Source organism: Lactuca virosa, chromosome 7 (genome assembly GCF_052849685.1).
Source record: "Lactuca virosa cultivar CGN04683 chromosome 7, Lactuca_virosa_CGN04683_v6, whole genome shotgun sequence".
NCBI classification, from domain to species: domain Eukaryota; kingdom Viridiplantae; phylum Streptophyta; class Magnoliopsida; order Asterales; family Asteraceae; genus Lactuca; species Lactuca virosa.
This window is the reverse complement of record NC_136432.1, coordinates 67,555,475-67,572,365: the sequence shown is the minus strand read 5'-3', so window position 1 is coordinate 67,572,365 and position 16,891 is coordinate 67,555,475.

The following is a 16,891-nucleotide window of genomic DNA, read 5'->3' as shown; positions in this document are numbered from 1 at the left end:
AACCTTGGGATTGTAGAAGTGATCCCAAGTTTGAAGAAGAAGTATCAAGGGGAAAACACTAGATCTAGCATCTAGTTCGTCTTTGGCATTAAATTAAGGTATGAATCTGTTACCTTAAGCTTAGATTCTATTTGAGGGTTATGACCAACTTTGAGGAAATGGAAGCAAGCTTAGATCTGGACCTATCACAAGGATATGGTTCCAGATCTGGACCTTCTTAGGTCCCAAATATCAAAAAGCTGCACCTTTTATTAAGCTCGTTCCCTCTCCATGCATGAAAACCTTGTTGAAGGTTAATTTTGGGTGTTATGGACATGTGAGGCCTTGCATGCATGTAAAGTTTGCAACTTTACGTGTTATCCACACTAGTAGAGGATAGATCTGAAGTTTGGGACCTTGAGTCACTGAAAAGGGCCGTAAACATAGTGGACTAAGGGGGGACTCGGCGAGTCGTGCAAAAGACTCGGCGAGTCGAGAGGGTTTTCTCATTTACGGCCAAGGGTTCACGGCCAAGGGTTCATGGCCAAGGGTTCATGGCCAAGGTTTCACGGTTATGGGTTCACGGTCAGGGGTGTACGGTCGGTAGTTTACGGCCGTAAACATCAAGGAACTCGACGAGTCCCTCGGGTGACTCGGCGAGTCGATGAGTAAGCAGGGAACTCGACGAGTGACTGTTTGTACTCGACGAATCAAGGTCAATATGGACTGTTGACCTTGACTATAGACCTTGACTTTGACCAGGGTTAACCCTGGGGAGGGTATTTATGGGATTATGCTGAGTTTTTACTCATTGATTATAGACAGTTTGGGAGGAGCAGCGTGGGTTATATCCGACTACAATTTGCCAGTTCAGCCTTTGAGAGGTGAGTCTTCTCACCATACCAATGGGTCTAAGGCACCAAGGTTGGACCATTATGTGATTAGGTTATATGTGATGGTCATTATGTGATTTGATATGGAATGTAATTCGTTATGATATGTGATTGTATGTTTTGCATGGAAGACCCCGGGGGGAGCCTGTGGCATTGGATATAAGACCATGTGGGGTAGCCCATGGCATTCCTAGGTAAAGACCATGTGGGGGAGCCCATGACATTGGATATAAGACCATGTGGGGTAGCCCATGGCAGTCCTAGGTGAAGACCATGTGGGGTAGCCCATGGCTTTCTTACAGGTTTTATGTATGCATGGCTTATGTGATGTGTGTGTAGCTTTAATTAGCTAACAGGATATGTGAATGTGTATTGTGTGTGGTATGCTCTGGGGGATTCATTAAGCATGTCGCTTACAGGTTGTTGATTTGTTTCAGGTACATCTGAGCCCAAGGGCAAGGGCAAGGCATGATGGCACGGCGTGCACTCTATCTCTCTTTTACTGATATGTTTTTAGGGACACTCTAATGAATTAAATAAGTTGTAATGAATACCGATTTGAAAACCATTATGTTGGGATTTCATGGATTATGCAAATGTGTTTTATTAATTAAAAATGAAAATTTCTTTGTAAATTAGGGTCGTTACACATATGTGCACCGCACACCCTAGGCTTGTACGCCACGCACTAGGGTGACGTGGTTCCTTAGGTTGATTGCCACATGTCCAAAAAGGGGTGGGGCCGTGTGGGTGATTGTGGGCGCAAACTATGCACGACATGCATGTGTACGTGCATTTTTTTAGATTTTTAAAATTGCATAACTTTTTTCATAAGCGCTTTGTTTTTGACGTTCTTTATATCCACAGAACGCCCACGACGAGCTCTATAACTTTCGTTTAGACTCCGTCGGCAAATTTTGAGTTTATTTTTTTCACACTGGCTTAGACTTTTAAATCCCGTATAAAATACATAACATTCACATTCGGAGTCTATTTTCGATTGTCTTTATATCGTTGAACTCCTATTAACGAGATCTTCAATTCTTGTTTAGATTGTGTCGGCTAAAAATCGACTGATCTAAAATTCGATTTTTGAGTTCCACACTACTATATCGAGTCATAGAAAAATCATAACTTCCTCTAATGAAGTCATATTTAGATGTTCTTTATAAGCGTGCTCTCGGTATAACGACTACTACAACTTTCGTTTAAATCATTTAAAAAGTAATTTATCAAAATTTTACTTTTTATGGTACGCAGAGTCGTGCCGGTTTAATCATGGAGCTTTGAAGAAGAATAAATTCTTCACTTGAAGTTCGATTTACGTGTTCTATATATCTACGGAAATCGTATCGACGTTTCATACGTGCCTATGATGATTATTTTGGATTAAATAATATATCCTTATTTCGTATTTTATTACAAACTACGGCTATGATAAAAATGGGGTGTTACAACTCTCCCCCACTTACAAGGATTTCGTCCCCGAAATCTAACTAAATAACTCTGGGTAGTTGCTCCTCATCTCCTCTTCTGACTCCCAATTCCATTCTGATTCTTTTCGTTGTTGCCACCAAAACATCACTAAGTTTATCACCTTGTTGCGCAAGGTCTTCGTTTTCTTATCCAAGAGCACTACCAGATTTTCAATGTAGTTCAGATGCTCATCTACATGAATCCGTTCCAAAGGTACAATTGTGGATTCACCCATAATGCACTTCCTTAATTGGGAGATGTGGAAGGTGTTGTGGATCTGACTGAGCTCTTCCAGCAGATCCAAATGATTGGCAACCTTGCCTATTTAAGCAATTACTCGGAAAGTTCAAATATACCTAGAGCATAACTTTCCCATATTTCGGAACCTGGTGATGCCTTTCCAAGGAGAAACCTAAAGTAATACGAGGTCTCCAACTAGGAATTCAAGGTCCAACCTTTGTCGATCTGCATAACTCTTTTGCCGACTCTGTGTTGTCTTGAGCCTTTCCCATACCTGTTGGATAAGTTCGGTGGTCTTGATCACCACATCAATGCTCCCCATGACTTGTTGGCCGACTTCTCCCTAACATATGGGCATCCGACCCTTCCTTCCACAAAGCATTTTGAAGGGAGGTCTATCTATACTAGTAGCTATTGTTGTTTGAGAATTCTGCTAACGGTAGATATGTATCCCAAATCCCACCGAAATCAAGCACACATTCCATTAACTTGTCTTCAAGAGTTTATATAGTCCTTTTGCTTTACCCATTAGTCTGATGGTGTTAAGTTGTGCTGATATACAATCGGGTGCCCAACTCATCATGGAACTTTCTCCAAAACCGAGAAGTGAAACAAACATCTCTATCACAGAATATTGAGACCGGTACTCTATGATGAGATACTATTTCCTTAATGTAAATCTCCTCAAGCTTCGCTGTCGAGGAGCTTTCTTGAATAGGTACAAAGTGAGCACTCTTGGTTAATCTATCCATTATCACTCAAATAGTACCTACTTCACGAGGAGTCTTCAACAACTTGGTGATGAAGTCCATCGTTATTTGTTCCTACTTCCACATCGGGATGTCCAGAGGCTGCAATTTTCCATTGGGCATTTGGTGGTCGGCCTTGACCTTCCAACAAGTCAAACACCTCTCGACATACCATGTTATATCCCTCTTCATACAGGGCCACCAATAACTGTGTCTGAGGTCCTTGTACATCTTTGTAGCTCCTGGATAAATTGAGAACTTGGACTTGTGCACCTCATCCATTAGTACTTTTTGAGTCCTACCTAAGTATGCAAGCCAAATCCAACCATGAAAAGTTAGCAACCCACGACTATCTATGTCGAAAGATAAGATTTGTCCTACAATTTTCTTGCTTTTCTGGTTCTCTTACATGCCTTCTTCGCTCTGAGCTTGCTTGATCATCTCTATTATTGGGGTAATTACCATCATCCTTAAGCACATGCCCTTCATTGGCGTGTTAGTTGTCTTTCGAGTTAATGCATCAGCTACTACATTGGCCTTACCTGGGTGGTAAAGGATTTCGTAGTCGTAGTCTTTCACTACTTCCAACCATCAACATTTCCTCATGTTTAGGTTGGGCTAATCCATTAAATATCTTGAGATTTTATAGTCGGTGGAAATGGTACACCGAACTCCGTACAGATAATGCCTCCAAATCTTGAGAGCGAAGACCACTGTTCCGAACTCCAGATCGTGTGTTCGATAGATAGCTTCATGAGGCTTCAATTCTCTGGACACATATGCAATTTCTCACAGTAAACTACCATGTGGTTAACAGATTATGGGAGGGCTAATATTGGAGCTTCACATAACTTTTTCCTTGGCATTTCAAACGCTAATTGTTTTTGAGGACTTGAACAAAAAGCAACTATTTTCTTCATTAAACGGGTTATAGGTACTACAATCTTGGAAATGTCTTGAATAAATCTTATGAAGTATCTATCTAATCCCATAAAGCTTCGAATTTATGAGGGAGTAGTCAGGGCCGGCCATTACATTACTACCTCTATCTTGGTGGGACCTACTAAAATGCCATCCTGGTTGACAATATTCCTAAGGAACTGGTCATCTCGTAACCAAAATTGGCATTTGGAGAACTTCACAGACAACTTCACATTTATCATAACCTCAAGTACCTCCATCGGGTTCTCGTTATGATGCTATTGGGTCTTTGAAAAGACCAAGATATAATCGATAAACACGACTACCAATCGATCAACCATAGGTGTAGATACTCGGTTCATTAAGTCCATGATTGCGACGGGTGCATGCATGAGCCCGAAAGGCATCAATACAAACTCATAATGACCATACCGAGTTCTGAAGATAGTCCTAGGTATATCTCCTTCCCTTACTCTCATCTAGTGATATCCTAAACATAGGTCTATCTTAGAAAACCAAGATGCTCCTTGGAGCTGGTCGAATAAGTCTTCGATCCTAGATAAGGGATAACGGTTCTTCACCATGAGTTTGTTAAGCTCTATATAGTCGATACACATCCTGTGTGACCCATCCTTCTTCTTGACAAAAAAATCGGCGCTCCCCATGGAGAACTACGAATGACCCCTTGTCCATAAACTCTTGAAGTTGTTTAGACAATTCTTACATCTCTGGGGGTGCAAGACGCTAAGGTGCCCTGGCTACAGGTGTCGCATCAGGAACTAAGTAAGGTCCTCGGGACATATGTCGGGGAAGTCACAAACTATTGGCACTTTTTCCAAGGTTCCCTTCTTCTCCTCTCGGGTGTCGATTACAGAGGCCATGAATCCATCGTCTCCATGCTGTAGGTATTCTCTAGCCTCTCACGACTGAACAAAATGTCGACTATATTGTAGTTCTCTCACCTCGGATAGTAAGTTCTCCCGCATTTGGAGTTCGAACTCGTACTATCTTCTGCCTATAGTCGATCAGCACCTTAAACCCGTTTAGCCAATCGGTGCCTACTATTACGCTCATCTCTCGCATATGAATGGGAATAAGATTTATTGGAAAACTATTGTTACTGATTTCTAAGGTCCAACTAAGGTAAACTTTTCATGCATTAATCGTTCGATTGTCAGCTATTTCTACCCTTAAGGAATGATCTAAATTTCCTAAGGCGTGATTAAAGTTTTTGCTAACCCTAAGTGGTAGGAAAAAATGAATTGCTCCAGAATCAAATAATAATAATAATGCAGGAATGGAGTTGACTTGAAACATACTGACTACGACGTCAGTTGCTTCTATGGATTCCTCTGTCGTGAGTTGAAAAGCTCGCCCCTTGGCTCTTGGTGCTTCAACTCTACCCTAGCGTCCATTGGTTATCCTTACGTTTGCAGGTGCAGGAGCCTCCATTGCACCCTTTGGATTTATGAGAGGACATTCAGCCTTGTATTGTCCTAATTGGTTGTAAATGAAACAGAAACACATGTTTTATTTGTAGTCGCTCGCATAGTGCCCTTCCTTGCCACACTTGTGGCACCCATGTCCCGTCCGACACTGACCATAATGAAACTTCCTGCACTTGTTGCAAATGCATCCTTTCTGATTTCCAAACCATGAACCATTGGGTTTGAACTTCTTGGATGTTGGTTGAGAGGGAGCTAGGGTTTGCTTCTTCTCCTTTGTCTAGGTCTCCAACTCTATTTCTCTACTCCTAGCATAATTTTGCATCTCCACCAAGGTCTTGTAGCAATTGTTTGCAACAAACTCTATAATGTCAGTCTTTAGTATAATCAGATACCTAGACATATTCACTTGTTTAGAGGATGCATACTCGAGGAAAAACAAGGCTCTATCTGTGAATATTTTGGTGATCTCCATCACCGTTTCAGTTTTCTGCTTGAGCGACAAAAACTCCTGAGCTAGTTGTTCCCTTTCCACTAGGGGCATATACTCCTCTCTGAACTTATCAACAAATTTCTCCCAGGTCATCAAGCTCTTCTCTGCCGGTGAGTAATCCTTTGTGACAAAGTTTCACAAAGCCATCGCCCCATGACGTAGGATTTTTTATGCATACCTAAACTTAGAGTTTTCTAGGCAGGAACAAGTATATAAGCATCCTTCTACATTTGAGATCCGTCTCATTATAACAATCGGATCCCTAACGCCATGGAACTTTGGGGGCTTGGTGTTATTGAACTCTTGGTAAGGCATTTCCTTCTCTCCAAATCAGGCAATCTAAAACTATCAAATTCTAGGGCATACAGCCTAACGTATTTTGTTAAATAGCTAGTTTAGCATTACTATAAGTTCTAAGCAACATTTAACAATCAAGTCTCTAGACTATAAGGCATCTTAGGTATCAGGGAAACTCTAAACTATAATTCCTAATAAGATGCTAAGCCTACATACTAGCATGTATTTCTAATAGATCATCTATCAAAAGATATAACAATATAGATATTTTAGGAATCACTTTCCTTTCTGAGCTTTACCTGAATGTACGCATTGCATTCTTCTCCACTTAAATTATTTCTTTAATTAATTTTTTTGTATAAGATATTAATATCCTTAGTTTGAGTCTGGAATCACATGAGTGTTCATTTAATTAGCTCAAACTAGGGCTCTGATACTAACTTGTAATATCCCAAATTTTCAAGACAAATTTTTCATTGTATTTATTTCAAATATATGTCTTACAAAACATTGTGCATCATTATTAAATAATTAATTATAAAAGAGTGTTTTCGTGGAAGGTTATAAAACCTTGTTCATGCTTCGATGCAAATACAATCATGCGTGAGCCTTTCTACAGTCTGATGAACATCCTACAAAGTAGTTATACAACAACTGTAAGTCGAGGTTTACTGAATTCCCTCAAAATATTTGATACCATAATATATATACAGTGCATACATATAATGGCCTCCAATATATAGTTGGTCCGCCCCTGGCCTTCAGCACAAAGTTGGTATGCCCTGTCTCTGCCTACAACATATAGCTGGACCACACCTTGGCCTTTAGGATAAAGCTAGTTCGCCTGAGTTTGTTGGCGTTCAGCACAGGGCTGGTTCGCCCTCAACTCCATATATATATATATATATATATATATATATATATATATATATATATATATATATATAGTATCAATCCACATAACAGGCAACTAACTATCGTAGTCTAATTGCCTAAATGAATACTACATGGTAATTATATCCTAACATATAGAGGATACATATGGGAGTATACAATATAGTGAGAAGAACTCACCTTGATAAATTCTCAGTGGATTAAGAATTAACCACACAATTTAGCTGACGACCAACACTTCAACGAGGATTAACCTATATTACTATAGTTTATTAGTTCTTATGGTAATCTTGGTAAAGTAGACTAGACGTATCACTAATTCCAATCAATACCGATAGTTCTACCAAATAAGGATCATCCAGGCACGACAGTTGGGAGGAAGGACCATTTCGGCATATAGTCTTTCTGAAATCCAATAACCAAGTCGACATGACCATTCTAGTCACCTCTTCTGTATGTTGATCAATCAGTATAATGACTGGGAATAATAGATAAGTCTTAAGTATAGGTTCCTAGTAATGATTTATAAATATAATTATAAATTACACGGAGGCAGTGTAAGTGTAGCTCACTTACATACTACTATTTTTGAGAACTGGGATCTAAGCAGGCAGAATATTGACTCGGGATCTCCAACTCGAAGACTACTACTCAGATGAATACTCAGGGGTGTCATGGAGCTTCGTTGTAGTATTGCAATCTAAGGAAAATGGGTTGAAAGTAAGGAATACATGAGAAAAAAGCGGTGTAGGGTTGTGGAGGATGGAGCATATACGGAGCACACTATTTATAGGTGAGGAAACCATATTCACGCCGTGCATCCTAGGCATGCGTGCCACACACTAGGGTGTCGGAGCTCCTCAGGTTGATTAACACGTATCCAAAAGGGGTGGGGCTGCATGGCTGACTTCGGGCGCAAGTTATGTGCGACGCGCGTGCTGTTTTTCACATTTTCAAAACTGCATAACTTTTTCATACGAGCTCCGTTTGTGAAGTTCTTTATATCCATGGAATGTTGTCGATAAGGTCAACAACTTTCGTTTAGACTCCGTCCACAAATTTTGAATTTTGTGTTCACATAGGCTTAGACTGTTAAAGCTCATATAACATGCATCAATTTCTTATCTGGAGTCTATTTTTGACAGTCTGTTTATCTTTGAACTCCTATTAATGACATCTTCAATTCTTCTTTAGATTGTGTCGGCTAAAAATCGACCGATCTAAAATTTGATTTTTGAGCTACATACTACTATGTCGAATCTTAGAAAAATCTTAACTCTCTCTAATGAAGTCAAATTTAGACGTTCTTTATATGAACACTCTCATTTTAACGACTACAACGGCTTTCATATAGATCACTTAGGCTAACAAGTAATTAATCAAAATTTTACTTTTCATGATACGCAAAGTCATGTCGGTTTAATCGAGAAACTTTGAAAAAGCGTAGCTTCTTCATATGAAGACAAATTTATGCGTTCTATATATCTACGGAAATCGTATCGACATTTCCTACGTGTCGATGATGATTATTTTGGCTTAAGAATAATATATCTTTATTTCTTATTTTATTACAATCTACGATTATGATAAAAATGGGGTGTTATAACTTTGCTCTTAATTCAATTATACACCAATTTAATTATTGACTTAGACACCTTAATCCAACAGTCTCCCACTTGGATAAGACTGTAACTACAATTGCAAGTGTAACTTCTAAATTAACCAGCAAAGTGTGCTTTCCGAAGCAACTGCGAAACTCTGATCCAATCAGACATTGGCCCTAAGAAAAGTGATCAAATATTCCTTCATTCTTCAAGATATCGTATGGACATGAGACATGGATTATAATCAATCTCATTGTCCAAAATTCTGTTTCCCGATTTCCTGATTTATGATGACATCATTAGACTACTAATTCAACACATCAATTAAGTCCTGGCTGGGCCCAAAACTATAATTTCAACACCAAATCACTAAGAGCCCAAAGATATCGCTTTTCCGGTTTGGGAAAATGGAAAGAATAAACTTCGACTTATATTCTTGTATCTTTTACTCACCAAATCATACATGACACTACGTTTTATTACATCATGAAACTGATGCGTTTTCGCAATACTAATGTACAACTGACTTCTAAATTACAACATATATATATATATATATATATATATATATACATTTAAAGAATAAAAGATATTACCATCTCATAATTACTTGTGGTATAATCCATGAAGTAACACTTTGAGTGTGGATTTATTCAATACTCAAAATCTCCATTTTTTAAGTACTCATGACTATTGTAGCAAACCATTGTAATGTCTAATTCCCATAGACAATCTACAATGTATTCATGACCGTCTTAATTCACTACTTACTTCCAAAAGTATGAGAGAATGTGAAATTTTAAATGATCAAATCTTTCAGGAAGTAAAAAAATCAAAGTGAAACACAAGAATAAATAATTGAAAAAAGCTGTACAATACTCATAAATAATTCTCTATTATTTAATCGCCAAAATCAATAACCTTTTATTTTGTTGCAATGTTTCAACGCTGTCAAATAAGTACTATAACTAACATCGTCTCTTAAGCCAATACTCCTAGTATGCTGGTTGTGTTTAACTCTACTCAGATCCTTCATGAAAGGATCTACAAGATTGTCGTATTATGATACTCGCTTTCACCAGGAGATGACCTTCTTTAACCCTATGCCTGATATAATGGTATTTTCTTTCGATATGCTTGGATCTACCGTGATCCTTTGGTTCTTTTTTCGACGAAACCGCTCCTTTGTTGTTGTAGAAAAGTTCCAATGGCTCTTGAATGGTCGGGACTACTCCAAGATCATTGATGAAGTTCTTCAAACAAGTCGCCTCCTTCGATGCCTCACTTGCTGCGATGTACTATGATTCACAAATGGAATCAACCACTGTATCCTACTTGTAACTTTTCCAAGTCACTACTCCACCATTTAACACAAACACCCAGCCCGACTGAGAACAGAAGTTGTCTCGATCTGTCTGTCACATCAATATATCCACTTACATTTAACGTATCACTACCGCTAAGGACTAGAACCATGTCCTTTTTCCTTCGTAGATACTTAAAAATATTCTTAATGCAGTCCAAAGTGCTAGGCTAGGATTGCCCTGAAATTTACTAACCATGCTCAAAGCATAAGACACATCAGGGCGAGTACATGTCATATCATACATGAGCGAACCTACAACCGAAGCATATGGGACCAAACTCATGTTAGCTATTTCCTCATCAGTACTAGGGCTTTGGGTCTTACTCAACTTAACAGTAAGATGGATGGGTACATCCCCTTTCATGGAATTCTCCATACTAAAACGTTTTAGTATTTTATCCAAGTACGTACTCTGACTAAGGCCAATAAGTCGTTTCTTTCTATCCCTCAAAATCCTTATTCAAAGAATATAGTCTGCTTCGCCTAGGTCCTTCATGGCAAAACACTTTCCAAGTCAATATTTCCTTTCTTGAAAGGTCGGAATGTCATTTCCCATAAGGAGTATGTCATCAACATACAATACTACGGAAATCACTATACTCCCACTAGCCTTGACATATACACAGGACTCGTCCTCACTCCTAGACAAAACCAAACTCTTTGAATTTCTTATGGAAGCAAAGATTCCAGCTGTGAGATGCTTGTTTTAATCCACAAATGAATTTCTCAAGCTTACACACTCTGTTAGAAAACTTTGCATGCATAAAACCCTCTGGCTGGCTCATGTAAACATCCTCAGCCAACTTCTCGTTTAGGAAAGCGGTTTTAACATCCATTTTCCATATTTCATAATCATGAAACGCAACTATTTCTAGCATTATCTTAATAGACTTTTGATGGGTTTTGAGCATTCTAACACTCCTATGGTGTACATGCAACCCTATAAACCTTGGATCTATGTTTTCTCTATTATACATGAAAATATTCAATATTCCAAGGTTTCATCCTAACTAGCATTATAGGAAGCAACTATACTACAAAAGCCTAGTTAGATGACATACCTTTTGTTGGAGCTTGAAATCTTGGTCTTTAAGAGCTTAGCCCCAATAGTGTGGAAGCCTCAAGTGGAATCACAAATCACCAAAAACACCTTGGAAGACTTGAGAGAATAGCTAGCACTTCTAGAAATCGGCCCACCCTTTGTTATCACACACTAGTACCAACTTCAAGTGCCAAGGACCTCTTTATATACTATGGAGGATTAGGGTTTCATCCATGTAAACCCTAATACCCATGACCTTTCATTTCCATAGGATCCATGGGTTAAAAACTCCATGGACTATCCATGCAAGCTTAGCCCAACCTAAATTAACTTGGCCCATAATATATATAAGAGTCCATATGTAATTAGTTCCTTTTGATCACTAAATTAATTCTTGACAATACTAATTAAATAATATGGTTCCATATTAATATATTAGAACTTATAATATAATAATATAAATCACAAACATACTATTCTCAAAAGACTATCCATAAATAATTGTTTCGGTTAAGTGCAACCCAAATGGACCATGCCAAGTCTGGTAAAGTACATACCAAATATAGTTATGGGCTTAGAAACTAATCCAACAGTCTCCCACTTGGATAAGTCTAAAACTATTATTGTGTATGACTCCAAAACCTGACTAGCAATCGTAGCTCTTAAAGCCGTTGTCGAACTCTGAACAAATCAATGACGCGTCCATTAGGTAAGGGATCATATATCCTCCATTCTGGATATCATATGGACTGAGAAATGGATTATAATCATTCTCTCTGTCCATTTTTTGTTTCCCGAATTCCGATTTATGACGACCGACTAATTGAACAAAGCAAATCAGTCCAGGCTTGGCCAAGCACTTCGGGGTGTCATCACTAAATCATCGAGGGGCCCGCAGATATCACTTTTATCCCTTTAAGGGTAAAAGGAATGGATAAACTTCGACTCATATGTTTGTTCTACTACTTGTTGAATCATACAGAAAGGCACGTTTTATAACATCGAGTTACCAATGCATTTTCGTACAATCAATGTATAACAAAATCATAGGCGAAAACTCATATCTCTAGGTTTGAAGAATATAAGATATTATCATCTCATGATCACTCGTGATAAAATCCATGAAGTGAGTCAAATGAGCGTGGGTTTAATCCAATACTCAGAACTTATGAGCACTCATGAATATTGTAGCAACTCTTGATATGTCCACTACCTTGGATATCTACAAACCAGCTTCATGACAGTCTTGCCTTAATACCTACTTCCAACGTATTATCGACTGTGGATGGTTTGAATAACTTAGTCATTCAGGAAGAATGACCTAGTTATTCTGGAAGTCAAAACATGCAAAGTGAAACACAAGAGTAATCGAATCCAATATGGTCTCAGAACTTATAAATATAAATAGAACACCTTTTATTTATCACCATATTGATTACACATTATTCATTGCATACTATTTCAAATTATCAACTTTATACTTGAATCAAAACAATAGTCATCCCATGCTCCAAGCATCCACACTATGTTTATCCAAACAATAGTCACGCCATACACCAAATATGCACACTATGTTTGTCCAAACATTAGTTATGCCATACACCAAGTATGCGCACTAAGTTTGTCTATGCTCTTTTCCTTTTTGAAATAGATCGATTGAACATAATTCCAATGATTCTCATTTCATAATCCCAAACCCTTACAGCAAATGCAAGAATTCCAAATTCCTGCCATTTACCGAAATCTTGTTAGATTTTAAACTTATATGCGCTGATCCTCTTGTAATGATTATGCACAAAGTCACTAAGACTTGTCAACATTCATTACAGAGTAATCCAATGGAGATCAGTCCATCGAAACAAAGTCTCAAATTTAAAGTACATTGCTTTGAACATCCTTCTTGCATTAAGTTTCCTAATCTTACACAGATTTAATGAATGATTGCCACCTATGGGAATATTTCCATATTCTCATTTTGACTATCACTTCTGAATAAGAGTTGCCTTTTTTCAGAATATGTCAATATGCTCCTCTCAAAAATTTACACCATACTTCCAACTGTCCCTGAGCAACCAATCGTTGGTAAACCTTAGATTGTCCTCGACAATTGCTTAATCATTTTAGTCATATCCAATTCTAGACTTTTCCCCTCTTAATGCCCTGAGCATTTGGAAAAATTTAGAAAGCACATGCAATCGACCCTATATTCGAAGCATATGGGACACGATTCATGATGTCTCACATAAATACATGATATTGGACCAGTCTTTTGCTATAATATTTCTATTTCTATTTGGCATGTTCTCACAAATCAGATTATGAAAAGGGAATCGTAATCATAATCAAATTTTAGAACGCAAATAATGTTCCCATATATAGAAGTTCCTTACGTTGAACCATTCCAACATATCATTCATATATATACTTGACTAAGTTTGATTAAAATCTCAATCTAAGCTTTTAGAATTGAAATGAAGTATAATTTCCTCTCCCTTAATTATAGCAAAACAACTTTTCCCAATTGAACTTTTGTTTTTCTATAATTAACATTGCTAACTTGCAACACTTATCATAATTATCATGCTCACACTAACATGAAGATTATTCGCATAACACACATGTGTGTCTAAACAATTTCAGAAGTATGAAAAGGGATCCTATAATCATAGTCTCAATTGTTTAGACCTTTACCACTTCTCACAAGTCCATGTTAGTGTGCCGGTTAACCACACACGCTCCACTATCGAATTTGAGAATGCAAATATCATAATTGCTATCTACTTAAAATCTACTTAGTGAAAGTGTTTCCTCACCATCATTTTCATGAATCGGCGAGAAACCTTATGACACTTAGATTTTATGGTGTATGTGTTCCTATCAATGTGAATTTGTCAAAACCATAATCACAAGACAAGGTTAGTGACAAATCCAAACTCATATGGATTGAACTTGTGCAATCTTAAATTCTTGCCACCTGGCAGCACAAGGGCCTGCCATTGCTTCCAAGTTGTTATGCAACCGATTGAGAACTCTCAGAACTCATATGCAAAGCCAACTTTAACTGGAATGGGCACAGAAATGGAATATGTCAACACGATAGGTTATAAACCTTAAGTTGCGCGCTAGTGATAAACTACAGATTTTATTCTTGATTAGATCTTGAAACTCTTTCAGGATCTTCTAGACTCCCACTGTCCTCTTGACATATAAGACTCTCTTGCCAAGAACCATTCCTTGACGAAACAAATATTCAAGAGATAGTGTGGATTCTTATCAAGACAAACACTTCACACAATTGGCCTTAGTTGGTCTTTGTTTTATCCAAAACATCACAACTTACCAATTTCAAATGTACAAGAGTATAACACATTTTACTCTTACATTTGACAAGTGTTATAAACATTCTTAAGATTATGTCACTGAAGTTACAATCTTGGAGTATGACTCTAAGACTTGTTTTGGAACGAAGTATGACTGATCTTCTTGATTTAACCACTTCAACAATTCATGACTCCTCTTCTTAGCCATAAGAATGCATTAAGATGTCCCTTGAGGATGAATTGTGATATGGTCTCACAATCATTAAGATGATCATAAAACATGATACTAAAGTACTCCCCCATCTTTTCAGATTTGAGAAACTTTTTATCTTTCTGCCCAATTTGATTCTTCTAATTCGTTCTGCCATACACTGAAACTTTTCCAATGTTACAGAATTATACTTAAACTTGTAAGTATAACCATATTTACTAAACTTTTGTAAATCATGACGAATAGTCTTATCGATCTTTGTAGTGGACTTGACCAATACACAAGAATGTGTACTTGATCCTTTAGTCCTTCACTTGACTCACATATACATGTGAACAAGGGACTAGTCTTAATTTTCCAAAGATGAAAATTCTCATTCAATATACAATACAACTTGCATAATTCCAAATTTCTATCCAACTGAAACTTGGGTAATGAGAATCTTTCCTTATTTGGTAAATTACGACACTTCGACACACGACAGAATCAAATCCATTTTCCAATGTTGCTATCAATGGAATCATATAAACAACAATTTTTCACAAATGCCCTTGTAAGGATACTTAAAATAAATAAAAACAAAACTTTTCTTTTATTTAAAACTTGCGGAAAAACTTATCCTTACAATGCAAATGCATATGAAACACTATGTTGTTATTTATTGATATGCAATCTATCACAACTCTTAAGCAGCAACTCAAATATTCTGATCACTGAACCATGCGATCGAAATCCATCTACGCGATCAGAATCAACTTACTCTTCTTTAAGCTTCCTCTCCTTTCTTTGATTCTTAAAACTTCAACATGTGACCCAGTCACATCATGTAATAAGAATCTCCAAATAGGAACTTAATAGAGTTAGATAGTGGACTTACCTGAAGTAGAGTCAAACTTTTTGACTTGACCAACCTTATGATCTTTCAGGTAATAGGGCATCTTTGCAACCAATGGCCCTTCCTTTGGCAATATAAGCATATGGACTCTTTGGGAATGGTACCCAAGACTGTCTTAGACTTACCCTTTCTCTTTACCATTTGCTCAACCGAGTTGACTATGGCCGATCCCTTTCCATTGGGAAGAGAAAGCTTTTCTGGATTTTCAATGTTACCATTGTTAATGTCCATGGAAGTTTGGGAAGTTGATCTTCTAAACAAATTTTCTTTACCATTGCTCCAAATCATTTCTGATTCAGCAGTACCTAGCAAATAGATAAGATCATTAAGGGTCATGTCATAGTCTGTTTCATAGTAGTCCCAAAGGAAACTCACTATGTGACTTAGAAAGTGATTGAACAACCAACTTTCTCAAGACTTTGACACCCAACTCTCCCGGCTTGTCAATATGTGACTTCATCTCCAAGATGTGAGCACACATAGACCTTGCTTGCCAATAGGGCTTGAGTGACCTTGAACTAATCAAGAACTTGTGGGTTAGGGAGAATAATTAGAGGAGGTGGAGGAAGTGAAGTGTGATTTCCATGAGCCAACCACGGGACATCATATTCATTAGGAAACTTGTTCTAAGAGATTTGGGAAGATCATAGTTGTCTGAACCAGACATCTACAATGGGAGATATTCTAGTTAGTTGATTTAAGTACTTAATATAACACCCAATATGAAATATTAAGGCTAGGACCCAACACAATACTTTTATAACTTGGAAGAGGGATGCTGTAATCCAAGCTATAAAATATTTGAAGGTAGGCGAATGACGATTCACTAGTTTCCACCATGAAAAACAAAATAGAAATATTAGGCTTTAATTGGATTTGAAACTCCTAGATCTTCTGAGATTCATTGAAATTTTCAATGGCATGTTTCAATCTCGATTGTACCCTCTCAAGTTTTGTGACTGGGATGCCGAGGATAAAAAAACAAGGTGTGAATAACCATGCAAATATACTTGGTACCCTTAATATTTATCACTTAATCGATGTCTCGAGTAACCACACGTGCTCC